At 48.6% G+C, this 25,239-nt stretch overlaps 1 protein-coding gene across 3 annotated transcripts in view; it reads left to right on the plus strand.

The window, feature by feature from the left end:
- ZFAT (zinc finger and AT-hook domain containing) overlaps positions 1 to 25,239 on the plus strand; it is a 214,268-nt gene that overhangs the window by 96,321 nt on the left and 92,708 nt on the right. The gene's annotated exons all lie outside the window — the stretch shown is intronic.

Consider the following 25,239-nt stretch of genomic DNA (forward strand, 5'->3'; position numbering starts at 1 on the left):
GCACACTTCAACCACACTGGCGAGAGTGACGCACGAACTGCGACGTGGCTGATGAAGTTCTCTTGCATGAACTGCAGCCAGACTGGTCACACTGTCTTGCATAGACGTCGCCCACTCTGACGACACAATGACACGCAAACACAGTATGGGTACGGGATGCCGGCGCTCTGGAGCCCGACGGTCAGAACCCCGACGCCGGCATACCAACCCGGTTAGGATACCGACACCTGTTGGTTAGCATCCTAACCCTCCTCCTCCACCGTAGACAGAGCCTAATCACCACCGCAGCCTAAACCCAACGCTCCCCCCCACCCACTCTCCGCAGCTTAAACCTAACCCCCCCTCTCTGCAGCCTGAACCTAACCACCCTCCCCCCCACCCCACAGCCTAAACCTAAATTCCCCCCTAGTGCCTAACCCCGCTACTTACCAGCGGAATGCTGGCGCCCAGGATTGTGACTGGTGTCCTGACAAGCGGTATTTAAACTACATCCCCACTGTAGCTATGCAGGTGTGAGAGTTATGCATTCACTAGTGATGCACAGGCTGCGGCCACACTGCCAATACCGACGTAGCACGCACGGTCGCCATGCAGGGGATACGAACACGCACATAATGCTTTCACACTGCTGCCCCTGCCCCTGCCAGTCAATGTTGCAGTGTGAAAGATTGCGATTTCTAGTTTTTTTTTTTTTGCTGGAGTACTTTGCCACTCACAAAACTTCTAAGGCACTTAGATTCCTCTAATGTCCGCTCCCTGAAGTTGATAAAAAAAGACGTCTCTATCGGCGAAACATCCCGTGAATTTCTATCTGTATTTCTTCTTTTTGAATCCCGGTATGTGAGCAGAAACCACTGTTTACCGCGCTCTCACAGGACCTCATTTGTGGAAGGTTTTAGCTGTCATTTGCGGTGGAATTTACTTTGCAGACCTGCTTTGTACATTAGATAAGCTTTGAGATAAAGGACTTTGTAGTGAAGCATCTATGAATGTCACGAAGAAAAGGTTTTGTTTTTGTTTTGTTTTTTGCCTTTTTTTTTCTTTTTACGATAACAGCAGGTACACTTCATTATGGTGAGTAGGGGGACAGGAGAAGAAAGGGTGGGGAAGAGAAGGAAAAGTATAAGGGTAAGACACCGCACAGAGAGATGGTATATATTATATTCAAATAAAGCAACGTGTATATAATTGATGTATTGTTCTGAATGAGGGTACTCCCTGGGAGCTGTATTGACAATGTTTAAAGAAAAAAAACAGAAAGTATATAATAGATAAAATTAAACTTTTATTATCTTTAATTGTAAAATATGTGGTATGGTCACAGTATGGTAAGAGCGTTTAAGTTCAAAGAATTCAATGGACAAACATCCTGTTGTGAGATATAAGGGAATGTGTTAACATTAACAGGCAGCACAATGCAATTCCTATGTGTGTGATATCTCACAATACATATAACAATACACCACAAAGTACCAGAGAACAAAAATAATGATGATAAGAAAAATTGCTTCACGTTTTTAGAGGCACGTATGTTTAAAGATTATTGAATAAATAAAGAGACATGCGTGAGATGCAAGAAAAATGAAAATAAATTAAATTAAACAGCGTGATTTAGTTTCTGTCCAGAGAAAATAATAACTAATGTAAAGTACATACAACAATCACATAAGTCTGGACAGTATATTATAGATGGAATCTGCCGGTATTTAATACATATGTCCTCTACTGTATGAGGAACACAGACTTGGTATCTCACAATAAATGTACAGATAAAAATAAACACTAACATTTAATAGGAAAAACAATGGTAATTGAAAGAAATGTGCTAATAAGTGATTATATATGCTTATAGGCATATATCAGCGAACATATAGGTGAAAATGAAAAAATATTGGTGAAAAAAAACACAGTTTAAAAATTAGCACCTTCAACCAACCCGATGTCACAAAATAATTTATTGGGTGAGGCGTCCCTCATTTTACTGGGAGATTAGTTTGTCAGGTAGATTTTGCTGCAATGATATATAGTACAGAGTGAAAAGCAGTATCCGTGCATTTAGATACACTGGGATCTGCTTTGAAGGTGGGAGACGTTGCTGAGAGCAGTTGCGTGCACAGATGATCAATCGGATGGTGAAACTGCACCTGTTAAGGAACTGGCGAGATTTTCGATGGTGACGTCTAAAGACGCACCAAATTGTAACTCAGCGTCTATGGACGCTCGAAGTGGGCGTCGCCAGCGATGGACTTGTTTATAAAGTGGCGGACGTGGCTGCCTCTTACTCAGAATGGCCCAAATGTGATGGGCTCCGATTCGCTGGTCCCAGCATGATTCCGAGGATAGAGCCACTACATTTAAGGTGACAATTTAGTTTTTAGGCAATAAACAGTCAGGTTTTGCCGTAAAGCTTATTGGCGCTTTAAATTTTAACATGATTTTCGACAATTGGACAGTTCACAAATCCTATAAACTCCTCCAGCTGTCCAGCGATAACCTCTTCTGCTGCAGTCACTGTGAGGAGCAGCGTTTTACCGTTTCCGTTATAGAAGAACGTTCAGCACTCAGACGCGATCACCAAACTCACTGTGTGGAGCTCAACCAAATGTTGCACTCACCTGTGCAGTTAAACACTGGCCTGACTGAATATTGCAGGCCAGCGGTTATGCATATGTACTGTACAATTATTAGGAAGTGTATCAGCGACCAAGTCACTAGTCTTATGATCATATACTAACGGTGATTCTTGTAGAACGTCTTTTTATTCCGTGTTAGATGTAAGGGCTCATTACTGCCACCTGTCGATCATAAGTGGTAGTGATTTAAATGATGATGTAGCTTTTATTTTGGGAAAAGTATTCTTTTTAGATTATTTTTGGAATTTCCAGGCAACTGTAATTACTGTAGTTTTTTTTTCGATGGATATCAATGATGAAAAGCTGTAATGTTATGTCACAGTCATATCTCTTCCTCAGTGCAAGATCATATTACTCTCTATATTTAATTAGATATAAGACTGTAACTTTTTAATGACTCTAATGAATAATAAAAGCATACATCCATTATTCTCTTTTCCAGGTAGCTAACTGCTTTGACTTTGCTTTGCCTTGCCTGATTACTGGGCTCCTTATTGCCCTGTATAACATAACCGTACACTCTAGACCGGTTAGGCATTAGATTAATTCATTTGATTAGTCTGCCAATTATAATTCACCTTCTGCATTAGCCTCTGCCATCCCGGTTGCAAAAGGATATTACAGCTATTTACTGTTTCAGTAAAGTAATTGCAGTATTCACCTGAATGTCACCTAGAACGGTTACCCTCCAGTTTTAGGATGTGTCCCCCCTTTCTAGTGTTTCCCTTCCTTTGGTAGGATGAAGTTCTCCTGTACATTATTATAAACCTTGTTTAATGTGACCTTTTCTTTATCACATACATCCCCTTCCTATCCATTCCACGCTACACGTGTTGCGATCATTTAGTCTTTCTTGGTATGTTGTCATGTAGAATATACACCAGTGGTTCCAAAACTTGGATATGTGGATAAGCACCTTGTAAACTATTTAATTCATCCAAAGTGGAGTATATTGGGAAAGAACACGTTTAGATGGCGTGCCTGCGCCCAAGAGAGAGACTGCTTCTGACCTCGTTAAGACATACTATGCCACTTGCCCTCTGCAGTCTGCATCTGACCTCACTAAGACATGTAGTACATATAGTACTCACCCTCTGCAGTCTGCCTCTGACCTCACTAAGACATATACAGTACTCACCCTCTGCAGTCTGCCTCTGACCTCACTAAGACATATACAGTACTCACCCTCTGCAGTCTGCCTCTGACCTCACTAAGACATACAGTACTCACCCTCTGCAGTCTGCCTCTGACCTCACTAAGACATACAGTACTCACCCTCTGCAGTCTGCCTCTGACCTCACTAAGACATATACAGTACTCACCCTCTGCAGTCTGCCTCTGACCTCACTAAGACATACAGTACTCACCCTCTGCAGTCTGCCTCTGACCTCACTAAGACACACAGTACTCACCCTCTGCAGTCTGCCTCTGACCTCACTAAGACATTTAGTACTCACCCTCTGCAGTCTGCCTCTGACCTCACTAAGACATACAGTACTCACCCTCTGCAGTCTGCCTCTGACCTCACTAAGACATATAGTACTCACCCTCTGCAGTCTGCCTCTGACCTCACTAAGACATATATAGTACTCACCCTCTGCAGTCTGCCTCTGACCTCGCTAAGACATATATAGTACTCACCCTCTGCAGTCTGCCTCTGACCTCACTAAGACATATAGTACTCACCCTCTGCAGTCTGCATCTGACCTCACTAAGACATATATAGTACTCACCCTCTGCAGTCTGCCTCTGACCTCTCTAAGACATATATAGTACTCACCCTCTGCAGTCTGCCTCTGACCTCACTAAGACATATATAGTACTCACCCTCTGCAGTCTGCCTCTGACCTCACTAAGACATACAGTACTCACCCTCTGCAGTCTGCCTCTGACCTCACTAAGACATACAGTACTCACCCTCTGCAGTCTGCCTCTGACCTCACTAAGACATATACAGTACTCACCCTCTGCAGTCTGCCTCTGTCCTCACTAAGACATATATAGTACTCACCCTCTGCAGTCTGCCTCTGACCTCACTAAGACATATAGTATTCACCCTCTGCAGTCTGCCTCTGACCTCACTAAGACATTTAGTACTCACCCTTTGCAGTCTGCCTCTGACCTCACTAAGACATATATAGTACTCACCCTCTGCAGTCTGCCTCTGACCTCACTAAGCCATATATAGTACTCACCCTCTGCAGTCTGCCTCTGACCTCGCTAAGACATACAGTACTCACCCTCTGCAGTCTGCCTCTGACCTCACTAAGACATACAGTACTCACCCTCTGCAGTCTGCCTCTGACCTCACTAAGACATATACAGTACTCACCCTCTGCAGTCTGCCTCTGACCTCACTAAGACATATATAGTACTCACCCTCTGCAGTCTGCCTCTGACCTCACTAAGACATATATAGTACTCACCCTCTGCAGTCTGCCTCTGACCTCACTAAGACATACAGTACTCTCCCTCTGCAGTCTGCCTCTGACCTCGCTAAAGCCGCATATTCACTAGACGGTAAATTGGACGATTTGAACGATAACGATATAGTTATTTTTCATCGTCCGCAATACCGTCCAGTTGATATGCAGTCATCGACATCTTTCATCGCACGTACTTGCAGGGCAGCCTGATGATATGGTCAGGTTCTGCAAGTACGGGAATGAGGGAGGGTGACATCACTGAACGATAACGTGAATGATATCGTTCAGTGTGGGTGCTCAATGTCACGAGACGGTATCGCTCATGGAGCATATCGTCTAGTGGATACCCGCCTTAAAGTATGCTCTCCCCCTGCAGTTGCCCTCTTGCCTTCTGCAGTCTCTCTCTCCCTCTACAGTTTCCCCTTCTCCCTGTGCCTCTGACCTCGGTAAGACATGCTCTCTCTCTGTGCTGTCTCCCCAACATAACCTTTATAATAGTGTGTTTTGCCTGTAGTGTAAAGGTTACATTGGATATGGCTCTTCTGCTGGCTATTTAGAATTGTAATCCTGAAGTTATTCTGTTCATACCAAGTATAAACCGGAATTGTGGATTTGTGTCCAATTACTTCTGCATACCTGAAGAAGCACTGTTGTCTTATTACCAAGATGTGGTGTACAGTAAGTGTCGGTGCACAGCGAGCGACACAGCAAGGGTCCATTAAAAAGAATGAATGCCGCCAAACTGTCCCAATTGTAAATCTATTTGTCTGAAGTCATCGGGCAACCAGTATAAATGTGCGCCAGAGAGAAGAGACACATGTGTGCATTATTCACCTTCCGGCATGTGGCCTAATTATCATCCCATGTATTCATGTTCCTCCTGACCATCAGTCTTTTCTTAATGAACATTATATTATAGCTCTAGAACTCCTCTCATCCATTTTATATATACTCTGAACGTGAACTTAGCAAATAATTACAGTTGATGAATAATTAAACACCTGTAGAGTTAATGTAAGATCCTACATTATAGTTTATTTCTACTTCAGGGTCCATAGGGGTCCACAGGGTGACCTTGGGGTATAGCTGGATCCTGGATCCTCGGGCACCACGGAGTTAAAGCTTTCAGCTGCTCCCAGGATGCACTTGGGTCCAACCTCCCCTATACCCCGCCCCCGAGCCACAGGCACCTCAGTTTTAGATGGTGCCCGGCCGGAGTCGGGTCACCCTGCGGGGTGGGCTGCTGGAGCAGCCCCCTAAAGCTTTTAATTTTTTATTTAACTTAGTTAAATTTATTTATTTATTTTTTACTATAGTTTTTCTACAGAGCGGCAGCGCTGGGCTGTCTGTAAGACGCCCACGCTGCCGCTCCTTCTCCCTGCTGGCGCCGCGACGCCAGCACTGAACTGGGGATCGCGGCGGGGGAAGCCAGAGTCTGTACTAGCCGGACTCTGGTTTCCCCCGGGACTGCTGCCGGAAGACGCCGGGGAGATCAGGTAAGCCGGGCACCGCTGATTAGCGGCGGTGCGCGGGTTCCTTTCAAATGCAGTCCCATGCCCCCGGTCTAGGGGACAGACCGGGGGCGCTAGCGGTGGCGGCGGGCCCCCCCTCCAGCGGAGGCATACCCCGCCAGACCACTAGACCACCAGGGTAAATTAAGCGGCAAGCGGGATGCCGGCAACCCGGGGGTTAAATATGCTAGCCAGGGGAGGAAGCCTTCCCTGTCTAGCGGCTCCTCCCCTCAGCTCAGCGCGCCTTTCAGCTCGTAGTCTGGCGTCGCTGAGCTGCAGCTACACGGCCACTCCTCCTCTGAGGTCTCCAGCGGCCATTTTCTCTGTGGCAGCGTGGATACTCTCAGGGAGCACGCGGACCGGTCCCCCTGTGTACCTCTCCCCTGCAAAAGGACAGTGTACACAGCACTATAGCCCTCCCAGACACTGAATCTGGGCAGGTTGATTGTAGTGGAAAGGTGCAGTGAGTATATCTTCCTGCATGGTATGTGACTTTTGCTAGTGCTGCCTGTCTGTGTCTTTTTTCTACTTACTGTCAGCCTGTACCTATCCCTTTCCTTCTCCTACAAGCCCTACAGGTGTGCGGGGGAAGGGTGTTTCTACTGACCTCACCTATATAGATCACGTATTTGTGAGGTCCGTCACATACAGTTGTGTGCTACACGGTGCCATATTGTGGGCTGTTGTTCAGCACACTGGTGAGTGCGCACGTTTTCTTCCTAAGTCATGTCTGAGGAGGAGATTGAGCACTCCGGGGCTCCAGCATTGTTCTCCTGCAGGCGCTGTTCTGCAGGAGTGGATAGGGAGGATTTGTCACAGGACGGCCTGTGCGGACGGTGCCAGGCGGTCCCTGGTACGTCTAAACCTCCCATTTCGCAGGAGCCACCATGGGCGATGTTTTCCCAGGTGCTGGTGTCCATCGCGGACCGTCTGTCGGTCCCGACTGCCGCCCCTACTAGGGCGTTGCCCCAGCCTGCCATCCCCCATTCCCCGGGTGTCCCACAATTATTGCAGACTCCCCCGGGGTCTCAGCCTGTTGGTCCCTATGCGGGGTTGCCAATGTATATTCAGTCCACCCCTGTGGCACAGCCGGCTGTGGTGCCGTTTCAGGCTCCTGTGACAGCTCCTCCACCCTGGGTGGATGCGCTTTCCCACACTGTCCAAGATTTGGCGGCAGCATCTTCGGCTTTTCAGTCGATGTTGCGCAGTGACGTGCCCTCCAGGGCGTCTAAACGCTCAGTCATGGCACAGGCTGCGCATCTTTCGGATTCTGAGGGGTTCTCGGATGATGGTGAGGTACAGGGTGACTCAGCCTCAGATGCCTCAGTCCAGGAGGTAGACACTAAGTCTTCCATCAATGTGCGGGCTCTGGTTAAGGCGGTGCGGGCTATTCTTCTGATTGAGGATGAGGCACCCGCTCCCAAGTCAAGGTATCCTAGTTTTAAAAAAGCTAAGGTTACTTCTACAGCGTTCCCCTTGTCTGATCAGTTGACTGATCACATGGCGGTGGCCTGGCAGACGCCCAGTAAGCGTTTCCTGCCACAGAAACGCTTGGCGTCCAATTATCCATTCCCGGAAGCGCATTGTAAGAAATGGGAAACTCCGCCTGCAGTCGATTCCCATGTAACACGCCTCATCAGGAGTGCTACTTTGCCATTGCCGTCTATATCCTCGCTGAAGGATCCTACGGACAGGAAGGTGGAGACTTGTCTAAAGTCTATTTATTCTCTCTCAGGGGCTGTAGCCCGGCCGTCCATGGCCATCTCCTGGGTGGCCAAGGCCATTGAGGGGTGGGCCAACGCCTTGGAGGACACGTTTACGGATGAATCTCCGGACGTCCAGAGGGCGTTGTTAGGACAGATGAGAGATGCCGCCTCCTACATTGGAGAAGCATCTTTGGATGCTAGCCTGTTGACCTCTAGGGTTTCGGCGGCAGCAGTGTCTGCTCGTAGATCCTTGTGGTTGCGGTCTTGGAGAGCATTACTATTTGGTCCGGACCTGGACAAAATAGTAGATACCCTGGCAAAATCCAAGTCAGCCTTCCTCCCTTCAGCTACTACACCTGCTAAGGTCCGGAGCTCGGCGTTTCGTTCCTTTCGGGTTCAGGGCAAGGCAAAGGGTCAGTCCTTCCCGAGGCAGTCCGCACCCAAGACCGCCTCAAAGCCAAAGAAGCAAGCCTGGAGTGCTAGGCGCCCTTCTTCCAAGCCAGAAGATAAGCCTTCTGCGTGATGGGACGGGCCTCCCTCTGGGGGACCCCAGAGTGGGAGGCCGACTTCTTCAATTCGCCCAGTGCTGGCACAATACCACCACAGATGCCTGGGTGCGAGAAGTGGTCTCCCAGGGGTACGCCCTGTCTTTTCGGCACAGGCCGCCTTGCCAGTTTTTTTGCACAAGTCCTTCTCAGGACAAAACCAAGGCCTTGCAGGTTCAGGAAGCCATAGAGGCCTTGCTGACGGTGGGGGTCATTATACCCGTACCACAGTCTCAACGTGGGATGGGGTATTACTCTACGCTGTTTCTGGTGCAGAAACCCAATGGCTCTCATCGCCCCATCCTCAATTTGAAGTCCCTGAACAGGTTTCTCAGGGTTCCCAAATTCAGGATGGAAACTTTGCGTTCCATCATACTGGCGATGGAACCGGGGGATTATATGGTCTCCCTGGATATCCAGGACGCCTACCTCCATGTGCCTATAGCAACATCGCACCAACGGTTTCTGCGGTTTGCTATTCTCCACAACCACTACCAATTCAGGGCTCTACCCTTTGGTCTCTCCACGGCACCAAGGGTATTTACCAAGGTGATGGCGGTCATGGCGGCTCACCTTCGGAGCCAGGGGATACGGTTGCTACCGTATCTAGACGACCTCCTCTTGCTGGCAAGCTCCCCGGAGGTACTGATCCAGCATCTCCACCTGACGGTCGCTTGTCTACAGGCGCACGGCTGGTTGATCAACTGGAAGAAATCCTCCCTCATCCCATCACAACGGATGGTTCATTTGGGGGCCCTGCTGGACTCTCGTCAGCAACGGACTTTTCTGACTCCAGAGAAGGTCTCCTCCTTACAGCTGCGGATTCACAGTTGTCTGAGCAGTGGCAGAGTGTCGGTGCACTCAGCGATGAGAGTTTTGGGGTCCATGGTGTCGGCATTCGACATGGTGGAGTTTGCCCAGTTCCATTCCAGGCCCCTGCAGGGGCTGATTCTTTCAGAATGGAACGGATTGCCACACAGTATCCGCTCTCAGATGCTGGTGTTGTCCTCGGAGGTGCGTCTGTCCCTAGCCTGGTGGGCGCAGACAGCGCATCTCCTGGAGGGGTGCCCCTTTTGGATCCCGGAATGGGTTCTGCTCACGACAGATGCCAGTCTCCGGGGTTGGGGGGCGGTGACAGGCTTCTTGTCACTTCAGGGTCGTTGGTCGGCGGAGGAAGCGATTCTTCCCATCAACATCCTGGAACTGCGGGCAGTATACAGAGCCCTGCAGTCGTCCGGCACCGCTCTTCACGGAAGGGCCGTTCAGGTGCAGTCGGACAACGCCACCACGGTGGCGTACATCAATCACCAGGGAGGGACTCGCAGTCGAGCTGCGATGTCGGAGGTGTCCCGCGTCCTGGCTTGGGCGGAGCGCTATCTTCCAGCTCTCTCGGCAGTTTTCATCCCAGGAGTCCTCAATTGGGAGGCAGACTTCCTCAGCCGTTACGATGTGCATCCCGGGGAATGGTCGCTTCATCCAGAGGTATTCCAACTACTCGTGGACAAGTGGGGGCTGCCAGAGCTGGACCTGATGGCGTCCCGTTACAATCACAAGCTGCCTGTGTACGGGTCAAGGACAAGGGACGCAGGCGCAAGTCTGATAGACGCGCTGTCGGTGAAATGGCTGTTTCAACTGGCTTACTTGTTCCCTCCGATATCTCTGCTGCCTCGGGTCCTGCGCAAGTTCAAACAGGACGGAGGCACACTGATCCTGGTGGCCCCAGCGTGGCCCAGAAGGCCGTGGTACTCCGATCTGCGGAGCCTGTCCATCAACGCTCCGAACCTCCTACCTCAACGGCGGGACCTGTTGTCTCAGGGGCCCTGTCTTCACCCGGATCTGGGTTGACTATCTTTGACGGCGTGGCTCTTGAGACAGCCGTCCTGAGGTCTCGGGGCTTTTCTAGCTCCGTTATTACCACCATGCTGAGGGCGCGCAAGCCTGCTTCCGCGAGGATCTATCACAGAGTGTGGCACACTTACTTTCAGTGGTGCGAGGCCAGAAACTATGATCCCCAGGTGTTCCGAGTTTCGCGTATTCTGGCTTTCCTTCAGTCCGGTTTGGACTTAGGATTACGTCTTTCTTCACTGAAGGTACACGTGTCTGGTCTGTCGGTGTGGTTCCAGCGCAGGATCGCTGCTATGCCGGACGTACACACCTTTTTCCAGGGTGTTTTGAGAATCCAGCCTCCCTTTGTGCCACCTGTGGCCCCGTGGGATTTGGCGGTGGTTCTTAGGGCCTTACAGGGTCCTCCTTTTGAGCCCTTGGAGTCAGTGGAGCTCAAGTGGCTAACTTTTAAAACTGTTTTCCTCTTGGCAATTGCTTCTGCCAGGAGGGTTTCAGATTTGGGGGCGCTTTCTTGTCGTCCCCCTTTTCTGATTTTTCATCAGGACAGAGCGGTGCTTCGCACTCGTCCTGATTTCCTGCCTAAGGTGGTTTCCAAGTTCCACATTAATCAGGAAATTGTTGTACCAGCCTTTCAGTCACCTGATCTTTCGGCTGGGGAGACTTCCTTAGACGTTGTAAGGGCACTCCAGGTTTATGTGGACCGGACTAGTTCTGTGAGGAAGTCGGATTCTTTGTTTATCCTCTTTGGTTTTCACAAGAGGGGTTGGCCTGCCAACAAACAGACTCTAGCCCGTTGGCTTCGTTCTGTTATTATTGAGGCTTATATGCAGGAGGGTTTACCTGTTCCAGCCTCTGTTAAGGCTCATTCCACTCGGTCCGTGGGCCCTTCTTGGGCTGCTAGCCGTGGCGCCTCTGCTGTTCAGCTCTGTAAGGCGGCCACCTGGTCTTCCATTCAGACCTTTTTGAGGTTCAATGCGTTTGACACCTTTGCCTCTCAGGATGCATCCTTTGGGCGCCGGGTTCTCCTATCAGCACAGGAGCGTCCCCGCCCTTAGTTGGACTGCTTTGGGACATCCCCAAGGTCACCCTGTGGACCCCTATGGACCCTGAAGTAGAAAACAAGAGATATGGTAAGAACTTACCTTTGTTATCTCTGTTTCTACGAAGTCCATAGGGTCCACAGGGTACCCGCCCTGACGCACCTGGCTTCATATGGGCTCTGTGACTGGTCACCGGTTTTCCGTCTCCCATTTCTGTGAGTATGGTTCTTGTGTGTTCCAGTCTTCCTTCTCTCTGTTTCGTCTCCTCCTCCGGCCTGGGCTGCTTACCAACTGAGGTGCCTGTGGCTTCGGGGCCGGGTATAGGGGAGGTTGGACCCAAGTGCATCCTGGGAGCAGCTGAAAGCTTTAACTCCGTGGTGCCCGAGGATCCAGGATCCAGCTATACCCCAAGGTCACCCTGTGGACCCTATGGACTTCGTAGAAACAGAGATAACAAAGGTAAGTTCTTACCATATCTTTTGTTATTTCTTCATTTTAGTTTTCTAAATACAGAGACTGTTAATCATCTTTTTTACTCTTTTCTAAGGCAGTAATATAATCATTGCGTCAGTGTTGGATAATGTAGAATTTTAAGTTTGGATCAACTACTGTAGTAACATTGTAACAAAGCATTAGTTTGCAACACATCCACATATGTAATACTAGTATTTTGGACCCTTCATTAGCCTGATTTCTAGCTATTGTTACTGGGGTTTTTCTTTTCCTTCCTCTCTCTCTCTCTCTCTCTCTCTCTCTCTCTCTCTCTCTCTCTCTCTCTCTGTCTCTGTCTCTGTCTCTGTCTCTCTCTCCCCCCCCCTCTCCCTCTCCCCTCTCCCTCTCCCTTTCTCCCCCACGTCCTCCCATCGCTCTCCCACGTCCTCCCATCGCTCTCCGACGTCCTCCCATCGCTCTCCACGTCCTCCCATCGCTCTCCCACGTCCTCCCATCGCTCTCCCACGTCCTCCCATCGCTCTCACACTTTCTCCATTTCTCTCCCCCCACTTTCTCCATTTCTCTCCCCCCACTTTCTCCATTTCTCTTCCCCCACTTTCTCCATTTCTCTTCCCCCACTTTCTCCATTTCTCTTCCCCCACTTTCTCCATTTCTCTTCCCCCACTTCCACCATCTCTCTCCCCCCCCACTTCCTCCATCTCTCTCCCCCCCCACTTCCTCCATCTCTCTCCCCCCCCACTTCCTCCATCTCTCTCCCCCCCCACTTCCTCCATCTCTCTCCCCCCCACTTTCTCCAAACTCTCACCCAATTCCTTCATCTCTCCCACTTCCTCCCATCTTTCTCCCATCCCCCCCACTTCCTCCCATCTTTTTCCCATCCCCCCCACTTCCTCCCATCTTTGTCCCATCCCCCCCACTTCCTCCCATCTTTCTCCTCCCATCCCCCCCATTTTCTCCCATCTCTCCCCTACTTCCTCCCATCTCTCTCCCCCACTTCCTGCCATACCTCCCTCTCTCTCTCTCTCTCTCTCTCTTTCTCTCTCTCTCTCTCTTCCCCACTTCCTCCCATCTCACTCTCCCCTCCCCACTGCCTCATATCTTCATTTCTCTTCCCAATTCTTCCTGTCTCTCTCCCCCACTTCCTCCCATCTCTCTCTCTCCCCCCCTCTCTCTCTCCCCCCCCTCTCTCCCCCCCCCTCTCTCTCTCCCCCTCTCTCTCTCCCCCCCTCTCTCTCTCCCCCCTCTCCCTCTCCCCCACATCCTCCCATCGCTCTCTCACGTCCTCCCATCGCTCTCTCACGTCCTCCCATCGCTCTCTCACGTCCTCCCATCGCTCTCTCACGTCCTCCCATCGCTCTCTCACGTCCTCCCATCGCTCTCTCACGTCCTCCCATCGCTCTCCCACGTCCTCCCATCGCTCTCCCACGTCCTCCCATCGCTCTCCCACGTCCTCCCATCGCTCTCCCACGTCCTCCCATCGCTCTCCCACGTCCTCCCATCGCTCTCCCACGTCCTCCATTTCTCTCCCCCCACGTCCTCCATTTCTCTCCCCCCACTTTCTCCATTTCTCTCCCCCCACTTCCTCCATCTCTCTCCCCCCCCACTTCCTCCATCTCTCTCCCCCCACTTCCTCCATCTCTCTCCCCCCACTTCCTCCATCTCTCTCCCCCCACTTCCTCCATCTCTCTCCCCCCACTTCCTCCATCTCTCTCCCCCCACTTCCTCCCATGACTCTCCCCCCACTTTCTCCAAACTCTCACCCAATTCCTTCATCTCTCGCACTTCCTCCCATCCCCCCCCCTTCCTCCCATCTTTGTCCCATCCCCCCCACTTCCTCCCATCTTTGTCCCATCCCCCCCACTTCCTCCCATCTTTGTCCCATCCCCCCCACTTCCTCCCATCTTTGTCCCATCCCCCCCACTTCCTCCCATCTTTGTCCCATCCCCCCCACTTCCTCCCATCTTTGTCCCATCCCCCCCACTTCCTCCCATCTTTGTCCCATCCCCCCCACTTCCTCCCATCTTTGTCCCATCCCCCCCACTTCCTCCCATCTTTCTCCTCCCATCCCCCCCATTTTCTCCCATTTCTCTCCCCCACTTCCTCCCATTTTTCTCCTCCCATCCCCCCCACTTTCTCCTATCTTTTTCTCCCATCTCTCCCCCACTTCCTCCCATCTCTCTCCCCCACTTCCTGCCATACCTCCCTCTCTCTCTCTCTTCCCCACTTCCTCCCATCTCACTCTCCCCTCCCCACTGCCTCATATCTTCCTTTCTCTTCCCGAATCTTCCTGTCTCTCTACCCCACTTCCTCCCATCTCTCTTCCCCACTTCCTGCCATCTCACTCTCCCCTCCCCACTTCCTCACTCACCAACTTCCTCCCATCTCTTTCCACTTCCTCATATATTTCCCCACTGCCTCATATCTTTCTTTCTCTTCCCGATTCCTCCTGTCTCTCTCTACCCCACTTCCTTTGATCTCTAAAACACCTGGGCATGATCAGTGAGCATTTCCTCCTGCAGTGATAAATAATTATATCACAGCAATGTCCAGGTGAAAGATTAAATCTTAAAATTTTATTTTTACTTGTTATATTTTAGGCATATTGCGTGAAAGTACAGAGAAAATCCTTATCCCTAAAACTCTAGGCCCCAAGCATTTTGGATAATAGTTAAATGTAACTGGAGTTTCAACTTCCTCCAATCCAGTTGAAAGAAGTCTGTACATATTCTTTTAAATCCTGGTGAACAGAAGAACATGAAAATCTTTGCAAAGCAATAGTTTCTGGCAAAGATTCAATTGGCACAATATATCAATCTGCTTTGTGTGCCAGGTTTGGAATACATTCTGCTTTTCTGACAAGCATAATATATGGGCGAATATGGTTTTACACGCAAGTATAATTCGCAGCGGGTCCATGTGTCAAAAAAATCAAATGAACTTAAAAACTAATGCTGCTTTTAATATTCCCTCTAACCCAACAAGTTGTGTAGTACAAAGTCCTGGAAAGATGCCCTTTCTTTACTCCACAGGTAGTAAGAACCAATAAGTCTAATCTGTCTCCATCCTACTTACTGGTTGTTTTAGAACTGTTCCGGTTCCTCCGCATCATTCACTGACCGCTGTGTAGTGTAGAGTCGTGCAGATAGCAACAGTTCTCAGGCGTATGGTATGGTGTAGTGGTGCTTGTATAGCTCTCTGGTAATTGCAGGTACTCTGTATGGGGATGTAGTTAAATGACTGTTAAATCCCGGCAAGAGACTAATGATAGGCGTCAAAATCCCGACATCTACCATCAACCCCATGGCGAAATCCCGACGCCCAACTTACCGAATGTAGGTAAGCTGGACGCCGCCAGCAGATAGGGGGGGGCGGAATGGTAGGTTTAGGGGCTCCCGTGGAGACATGGGGTTAGGCATCCCCTGGGAGGGTTAGGATAGGGAAAGGGGGGGTTGGGGTCAGGCACCACCAGGGGGAGGTTTAGGGTGCGGGGAGGGGGGGTTAGGTTTAGGCACCCCTAAAGGAGAATTATGGGGGTGGAGAGGGGAGCGTTAGGTAGTTTACTTCCCTCCGTCGGGATCTCCTGCTGCCGGCGTTGGTATTTCATCCGCTGGGCTTAGGTCCACCTGTATGACATACCGCTATCCTCTGTGTGACCTGTAAATCGATATTAGAAGAATTAGAAGTTGGGGAATTTGGAGATACCCTTTAAAGTTGTCATTTTAATAGTTAAATTGAAATCTCTTAAATATGATGAAAATGATTTTGTACAAAAGTGAAGAAGCGTACCAGTTTGCCGCATAATCGGTAGTATGCTATCACCGAAAAGTGATGGGCAGAATTCAGGATTTGGGTGCAGCTGATGAGTCTTTAGGGGTTTTAGTAAGATATTGTTTGGCCGAAATCTCCCGATTCAGCCATCCGAGTACAAAGCTGCCCGGGAAGCTAATCTCTGCCACCAGTTCACATTGCAGATCACATCCATCACTTACACCCCTTCTGCCTAATTTAATATGCAATTTAGAGTTCAAAGTCATCTAAATCTTTTGTAAAATGATTAAATATTCGACCAAATCATAAAATATGGAGTTGATTAATGCCTTAAAAAATGAAATGGACCCAATTTTCCTGCCACAATGATTTATAGCAAAGTGTTGTTCCTAGAGACGAATGGCATTTCCTATTTTATTCTCTCTGGCCCTGTCTACAGATTGTATTGGAGGCTTTTAACTCATGAGACCCTCTGTGTTTAGGCCAGAGATTCCCAAACACAGGGCCTGATTCTGACCCGCTCGCGAGCGCTGAGCGCTCGCAAGCGGGTCGATGGTGCCCTAGTGCGCATGCGCACGACGGAAGGAGCTCCGTCGTGCGCATGCGCGAGACCCGAATAGCGACGGCCAAGCTTGGGTCTCGCACCAAAGGGGGCATGCTGTCGATGTTGATTGACAGCACGCCCCCTTTGGTGGGTGTGCTGGGGGCGTTGCTGCCCAGACGGAGGCGTTCCCATGGGAACGCCTACCGTCTGGGGCCGGCCCCACTGACATCACTAGTGATGTCAGTGGGAGTGCTTTTGGCTCTGATAGAGCCAAAAGCACTCCTGGGCTTGCGGCAGCGAGACCCTACCGCAGGGTCTTGTCGCAAGCCCGATGGTCTTGACCATCGCGACCATCTTTTTGGCTGCTCGCATAAGCTGTGGGTGGTCACCCACAGCTATGTGAGCGGCCAGGAGGCCACTCCAATATTAGGTAGGAGGGACCTGATTCAGAGCGAGAGCTCTTGTCAGAGCGTCCAGCTCTGAATCAGGCCCACAGTCCTCAAGGCACCTTAGCAGTCCAGGATTTAAGGAAATCCTTGCTGGCGCACAGATGGTACAATCAAACTGACTTATGTACTAATTAAGGCACCTGTGCTTAAGCATGGATATCCTTACAAACTGGAAGGTTAGGGGGCCTTGAGGACAGAGTTTAGGGGGCCACTGGTTAAAGCTGATGACCCCCCCCCAGACTTTCAGTAGTCCACACATCTCTGTCTGGAGATTTGAGAATGAGGCAGAAAATGTGAAAAGAACATAGATCACTTCTTGTTTAACCCATTGGTGCAACAGGGTGTAACTCTGCACCCGATTCATTGTGCAAACGTGTAATTCGAGACAGGGCTTGCAATTGCATGCTACAAACACAGGCATCGAGCTATCACTCTCTACTTTCCGTGTAAAGGCCGGGAACTAATACAGGCTAGATCAGTCTTAAGTGTTTAGCACAGAACTATAATTTATTATTATTATTATTAACTAGTGACCCGCCCTGGCTTCGCACGGGAGCAGTTTCATCTTGCCAAAGCCCCTACATCTCAAAACAACCGACACCATGTCATCATAGTCCCCTGTATCTCACCACAACCCCTTGCTTCTCACTCCTGCACTCTACATCTCAACAGTGTCAACACAACCCCCCATTCCTGATGCCGTGCAGCGGTCTGGGGCTCAGCCACTGGGATGTGCTGCAACGGGCAGGAGCATCATGGATGAGAGATTTGTATTGCAGGAAATGGAAATCATTTGATGATGTTCCAATGGTTGGTGGTTTTTGTATTAAATTCCTTACAGCTATGCTTCCCCTGGCTCCATCCTGGCTACTGTCTCTCTGCATCAGGAGGGCATATTCATGGGTTTGTTGGAGCCCGTCTCTCGCTCTGTCTGCCTCAGACATGAACTTGCTCAGTCCCTGACTCCATCCTCTCACTAGACTGCTGCTAAGCAACAGGGCACATTGCTATCTCCGATTGTCTCAGTTTCAGATGCTCTCTTGCTGTTTCAACACCATGACCAGCTCCTATACAGACAGCAGCTTGGTGCAAGATTTTTTTTTCTGTAACTTGCTTCACTACAATCGTGACGTGCTCGGCTCACTACTGTCACAGATGAATGGTTACGTACACCTAAAGCTTCCTTGACCAATGCTGTATATAATAGTGAAAACCCCATCAAAATGTGTCCATTGGTTCAAGAGATTAGCCTGCAGGAACAGGCAGACCCCTAAACCTGGGTATAGATTTGGATATAATAATAATATCATCATCATCATCATCTATGCTTTGTAAGATGCCAAAGTGCTCTGCTCTGGGCAAAACAGAACATATTGAAAACTGAAACATACAAGTTAGGCAAATTGAATGCAGACGTGAAGACATAGAATAAGGGAGATTATTGCCGCCCCTCCCTCCATGCAACTCCCGGGAACTTCAGAGGTTATCAGCGCGACTTCCTCAGAGGAAGGTGAGCGCCTGGGTCTAGCGAGGTGACTGCCGAGCTAATGTTATTGCCAGTAAGCGTATGATGCTTATTTGTTTTTACATTGTAAAATAAAAAAATACCATTTCTGTGTGAGGGGGTTACAACTGGGGAAGGGGGGGAACTTTTCACGCAAACCACCTATGTAACACTTGCCAACTTTTGAGATCCCCTCCAGCAAAACTTAAAAGCTATTTGCGACATCATGCTCCACCCACAGAGACACGTGATCATCCTCTGCCTAGTGCAGTGTTGCAACATGAAATATACTGTCACAACATGGACACCACAGGGTGATGTTACATAACGAATTGTCACTCCGTATTATAACCACCATTCCTCATTCCGACTGTGGGTATGCAATCGGGAAGCTGGCGGACCTAATCCCGACAGCCGGCTTCCCGACTGCTTTATCCCGGCGAGGGTTAAATGACAGGAGTCTAAATCTAGATGCCCGTCATTTTACTGATGCCGGGAGACCGGCGCCCGGCATCCCAATCGAAGTGATGCTGAGCGTGGACAGCCACGGGGGGGGGTTAGGTTTAGGGCTCCTGGGGGGAACTTATGGTTAGGCACAACCCCGGGGGGGTAGGGTTAGGCTAGGGGAAGGGGGTGTTAGGATTAGGTACCCCCGGGGAGGACTCGGGGTTAGGCACCCCCCGGGGGGGAAGGGGGGGTTAGGTTTCGGCACGTAGAGGGGGGATTATGGTTAGGCACGGGGGGGGGGGGGGGAGGTTAGGGTTAGGCACCCCTAAGGAGGGTTAGGGGAGAGAAATAGGTTAGTGAATACTTACCTTAGGGACGATCAGGATTTTCACCCATGTCGGACAGGCATCCGGCGGTAAGTAATACCGATTCCCCGACTGTGCATCAGGGAGATTGCTAGACTCGATCAGGTGGCCCGGAGGACAACCACTTTATTGCAGAGTCTCTTGGACATTCCAGGAGAGTTAGGATGTGTGACATGTTTATTATTCAGCCTATTAGGGAGCATACATCCCTATATACGTTCTAGAATACATTTTATTAAAATGTTAGGGTCCCAGTAATAGTGTAATAATAACTGTGGGTAAAGCAATTTCTTCTTATCTCTGCTCATTTTTTCCCTTTAAAAATCCGAGATTGTTTAATAAGAATGAACATACTGTAAAGGCGCACATCCACATACCGATAATACTGAGCGATTGTACGATTACGACATCGTAATCGTGCAATCGCTCAGTAATCGTGCACTGTTATGTCGGAAACGACTAGCGATGCTCGTTCGCGCTGGTCGTTTCCGACAATCATCGCCTGAAAATGCTGTACCACCTGACGATAACGACAAGTTGAGCGTGTTAGGGGATGATTGATGAGCCTGTCAGTGTAGGTCACAGCACAGACTGACAAACGACCCACGATTACAATGTCGTAATTGTGCGGTCTTTTTTAGGTCTGTTAGTGGATGTGTGCCTTGAGTCTCCGGATATTTCAGCTGGGGATCTGTGTCTTTGGGCTTGGTATTAGGGACTTCCTTAATGCTGCCGTATAGGTTAGCAAACACGTCGCTCATTTGTACATGTCGACCTATTGCATGTCGACCATTCGGTCTCATCCATTTCATTGCCGATCTTCTATCCCGATACCATATTGCACGGTGTTGAATTACTTCTTAACCCTTGTCTACTTCGGTACAGATTTGTCTTCGTTATACCTCCATGGTAATGGGTGATTGCTTTGTTTATGGTAGTAGGAAATGCCTTTCTGAAACGTGATTTAATTTGGCGTAGATGGCAGAATTCTTTCTATGCAGGAGTTCTCCACTGACCTTGCTTCCCCCTGCTGCCCGTGGGCTCCTGTGCTGTAATTAAATACCTAATGCACCTCGAGCCTCATCCCTGTTCTTATAATTCTTTACAAAGCTGTTTTTCTTCTGGTGCTTCTGAAGTGTCTTTCCAGCGTGGTTTGTCCTGAATTCCCATGTACTCTTCTTGTTCTCATATGCTTTGAATATTTCTGTACTATGAAAGCTAGTAACCTTTTGTGATTCCTTTTACTCACAGAAATCTGCAAAAGGCTTTTTCAGTGGGGACTGCAGTCTGATCGCTATGTACCAAGCTCTAAAAAACATAGATTTGCGGAGGAGAGCCTCCGTCCAGTGCCGAGGCGTTTCGCCAACTGAAATTGCGCAACGTATACCCAGTGTCAGGACTTATAGAGGGGTCTTTCGAAAACACAATACTCCCCATCACCCCCCCCCCACCCACCCCCCCCCAACGTGTCAGGAACAATTTCACAGGGACATCGCTTTATCGAAAGCGCTATACTTGAAATGGTTAGTACATAGTGGGGATAATCATGTAAGAAAATGTTTATACCTTCTGCAATATAGAGTGAATAGAATGACTGCACTTGCACGATTATAGTCCCCTACGTCTGGTGATATTGGAATTCTGTGGTTGGCGTCTCAGGCTCCCGCAGTCCTGTACAATGCATCCATGTTTGGAATACAGTGTTTCTTGAGTTGTTCAAGCACCATTGGGAAGAAGGCTGAAGACTCATTTCAGTTATTCCTCTCGTGTATAATGATACTACAATCGTGTCACGTATGTCACAAATTACATACAACCCTTAGTACAACACGTATTGTATTCTCACCATTACAGGCACGTATCTCGCGACCTGTACAAAGGTCAGTCCAGCTTATGTCGGTTTTTCTGCCGTTACTTTTGTGATGAGGAATCCAATTTGTAAAGATGTTTTACTGTATGTTCACACGGTTTGTATTCCAGGAGAAAATGTATTATTCATAGGTTATAAGTGATCCCTGCAGGAACAAGTCCCCGCAGCTGGACTGAGGTTGAGTCATTAGATTAGGAAATTGTGAAAACCTTACAGTCTTTATTCAAACTAGCGCTGTGTTACTATATTGCACCATGATAAAACCCCTTCATAACACCAGGCAGAAGGTGGCAATGGGTGGGTGATATCCTTCAATTGACAGGTAATTTGCAAATCACTTTAACAATTATTTGTGTAACCTCATGGTGAGGAAAAAAAAACACATTTTAAAGCTCTTGCCCACTTCCCGTGTATTCATTGACGTGTAAATGCCCTCTGGTCACTTTTATTAGATAACTCCCTTCTTCATGTTGGCAGGACGAGACGGTTCCCTTGCCATCCTGCCGTTTTGTTGCAGAGATCCCAGCCGAGATACATGTAGCGCTCTCCTTTGGTTACAGTTGGATCCCGGGGACTATCCAAGGAAAAAGATGATGAATGCCACCTGGTCAGATAAAGTCGAGGCTGAAAAGCACAAAAATAAGCTGGAGATTAAAATGCCTTTTAAGCTAAAAAGTGGTTGTGACAGCTTTGCATTATAAGAGCCCGCAGTGATAGGGGTGCCCTGGTGCGAGGCTGCAAGCTTAAGTGTTTTAAACAAAGTTATGAGCAAAACTCCCCATGTTGTATTTGCTAGATACACACAGATTTTCAGAATTATGCTGGGCCTACACTATACAATTGCAGGGGCGATCCATCCGATATCAGCGGATCGCCCCGATAATTGTACGGTGTGTGCGGACGACCGAAGGTAATATATCGGTCGGTCATGCCGGATCACCCAGCATGCCCGTCCGATGCAACATTTTGTAAGTTAAATGTCGGCCGCATCGGGCAGTGTATGCCCTGCTGCGGCTGACTGACCGACATTTCACAAGAAGGAACGAGCACAGATATCGGGGCCAATACGCTGTGAGTTTTATCACCGTGTAATCCCGTGATATCTGCTGGGGGTCAGGCTGCCAGATAAAATGTCTGACACGCATTTTATCTGGCAGTGTGTGACCAGCATTAGCTAAAGCGCCGACAACAGAGGTCCTTCTGGTTTGTATACATCTATAGCATCGATATTGTCACAGAGCTGGTATCCTGCACAATATGGGTAAAACCAAGCGCGGGCATATTTCTATTCCGTTACAAGAACTTGGCTATCTGAGCAAGTCACATATTGTAAGGGGTACGGAAGGCCCTAATTAGTTTATCTTTTAATTATAATCTTTCATTTCTATAACACCACTATATTATGCACTGCTTTATAGAGAACTAGCCCGGGTTAAAGACTGGACCCTGAAGTATACCTGCAGCCTTCATTTTTTTACATTGTCCTCACCTATAACCTGGATAACTATGTAAATTAAGAGTAAATAACCGTGCAGGCAGGAGTATTCTCATAGGGTATATCAGGAGCAGACTGACTTACAGATCAGAAATCCATGTAGCTTCCATAATCACTTGATCTTTAGAAATCACCGATCGGATCCTCTGCAACCGTTTGGGCCGGCGGAGTGACCATGCGGTCATGCAAGCCGGCTGCCACAGATGAGTAAAAGATTCCAGGAAATCTCCATCGGCCATCGGAGATCCTAGCCTCTTCTCTCCCCCCCCAAACAGCGGCTACAATCCTCTGATTTGGGAAACAGGCCGTCGCAGCCCTTCTGCGCCCAGAAACAACAGCAGACTGTCAATCACTGACAGTCTGCGATCCCGTAATGCACATTCGCAGTACGGTGCATACGCAGATTCCCGATAATCTGGGACTTGCGTCTTGTTCCCAGACAGAAGCTGGCCCGTTCATAGAGGCTGCTATCAATCTCCCCTCCTGGTTGTAATCTCTGTATGCTAAGCTTTGCCAGGATCCAAGATTGTGGATTGATTATGCTGTCTGCCATAGTCTGAATGTATTGAGTGCTGAGCTGCTCATGAGCCTGCCAGGCACTCGAAGACCTTCGGAGTGGCTGCTGAAAGATGAGACAGTGAGTGAAATGCTGATACTACACACTGTTTTAATGTCAAAGTTTATCATGCAAACATAGAAGGCTGACTAACTCCGTATTTCATGTGGCTGTTGGAAAAGTGATATAACGCAGCACTTTGGAAGAGATAAGAGTGTGACAGTGCGTGTATGAAACCAGCTCCTGATGTCCCGGTTTTATGGGATTGTGTGACAGTGTGTGGCCCTGATGAAGTTCAAATCTAGGCGAAAAACTTAATTCTGGTCAAACTACATCACCGTGCCAAACTTGGTGGAGCTAGGTCCAAAACTCTGATCGTGCATAAAGGACAAAGAGACAGATACGGACACACACACTATCACGCATCTTATATAGATATTTAATAATTCGAAGCGGTCTCTGCCCAGTTGGAGCTTACAGTCTAACTTCTGTATCCTACACTCACACAAGTCAATTTTGTCAGGAGCCAATTAGGTGTGGTATAATATGCCAACATTCATACTGTCGGCATGATGATGTCATTCATATAGACACAAATGAAATGTCGACATATCGTCCCTGGTGGCCTAGTAAATTAATAAAACCGAGCGCTTGGGAAAAAATTATATCAATGTGCAAACGCAATACCTGTGGAAACAATAATGTTCATTAATAGCAATGTTTAAAGCTCTTTATTATATGTTTTAAAATGTCCGTACTATAGGGTTCCGATGTAATACCGGCTGTGCGGTGATTAATGGAGACCGACCGGGTGCTCTCTCTCCCTTTCCCTACTACTGCCTACCTTTAGGCTTCAGTCCTCCGCTCCGTCCGGCTGGTTTCTTGTGTCGTTGTGCGTCTTGCTTGCCTGCTCAACAGCGCAATGCTATGACTTCACTCTTGGTACGGTGTGCTGTAAACCAATGCGTTTCAGGCTCCTGACCCTTTGTCAAGGTCACTTATCCGCTCCCGATGGCTGCAGCGGCTCTAGCCTGGTGGTCAAGTGCTCGTCACTTCCGAGTCAGATCTGCGATCCTCCAGCATTCTGCTAAGTATTCTTCCACTATTTCTAACCCTATCCCCTAATGCTCACATGCTGCCTTCGACATTTTAACAACGTCGACATTTTGGTGTGGACATTATGAATTTCAACATTTATAAATGTCGACCTAACACATCCCAATGAATTTACTAGTATGTTTTTTTGGAGTATCAGAGGGCTGAAAATGGGGGTTGTACGGCTAATTGTGTTGTTCCGTTAGCCTAAGGGGTTGGAGGTATCCTTGCCAGGTCTTTGGTGCAAATTGACAAATTGCGGAGGGAATTGTAGATTGTAAAACACACGTTCTTTTGCAAATATACTATATACCACGTTGTTTATACAGTTTCTCATGTTCTTCTGCAAATATACTATACACCACGTTGTTTATACAGTTCCTCACGTTCTTTTACAAATATACTATATAACACGTTGTTTATACAGTTTCTCATGTTCTTTTGTATGAGGGTTGTTCAAAAAGTAATGCCTAAATGCTCACAACTCAAATTGTATTATACTGCAGATACAGATTTGTAAATTTGCAGTAAAATACTTTGAAGTCTTATACCCCTTTTACACCAGAGCAAAAACCTGGGTTTTTGGTGGGTCTACCCGGGTCGCAGCTCAGTGTAAAAGGGTCCCTGAAAAATAACCTGGGTCAAGTGACCCAGCAATCCAACCCAGGTAGCTACCAGGGTTGGACCCAGGATGGACCTGGGTAATGGTGCAGTGTAAATGGTGCAACCCGGGTTATCTGACCTGGATCATGCCTAAAATGAGAGGATTGGTGGTTGTGGAGCATTCACCTCCCACTTTTTATGACCTCACAGGTTTAGCAGGGCAGACCTGAGTTCAGTGTGAACAGGGCTGACCTGGGAGTAACCCAGATCAAAGGTGCAGTATAAATGGGTCTGACCAGGGTTGGAACCATGTCCAAAACCCAGGTCGGACCTGGGTTTTTGGTGGAAAAGAGGTATTAGTAACAGAATGACTCTACTCAAAAC

The sequence above is a fragment of the Taudactylus pleione genome, unplaced genomic scaffold, assembly GCF_031769625.1.
Source record: "Taudactylus pleione unplaced genomic scaffold, aTauple2 ptg000321l, whole genome shotgun sequence".
Taxonomy (NCBI): Eukaryota; Metazoa; Chordata; class Amphibia; order Anura; family Myobatrachidae; genus Taudactylus; species Taudactylus pleione.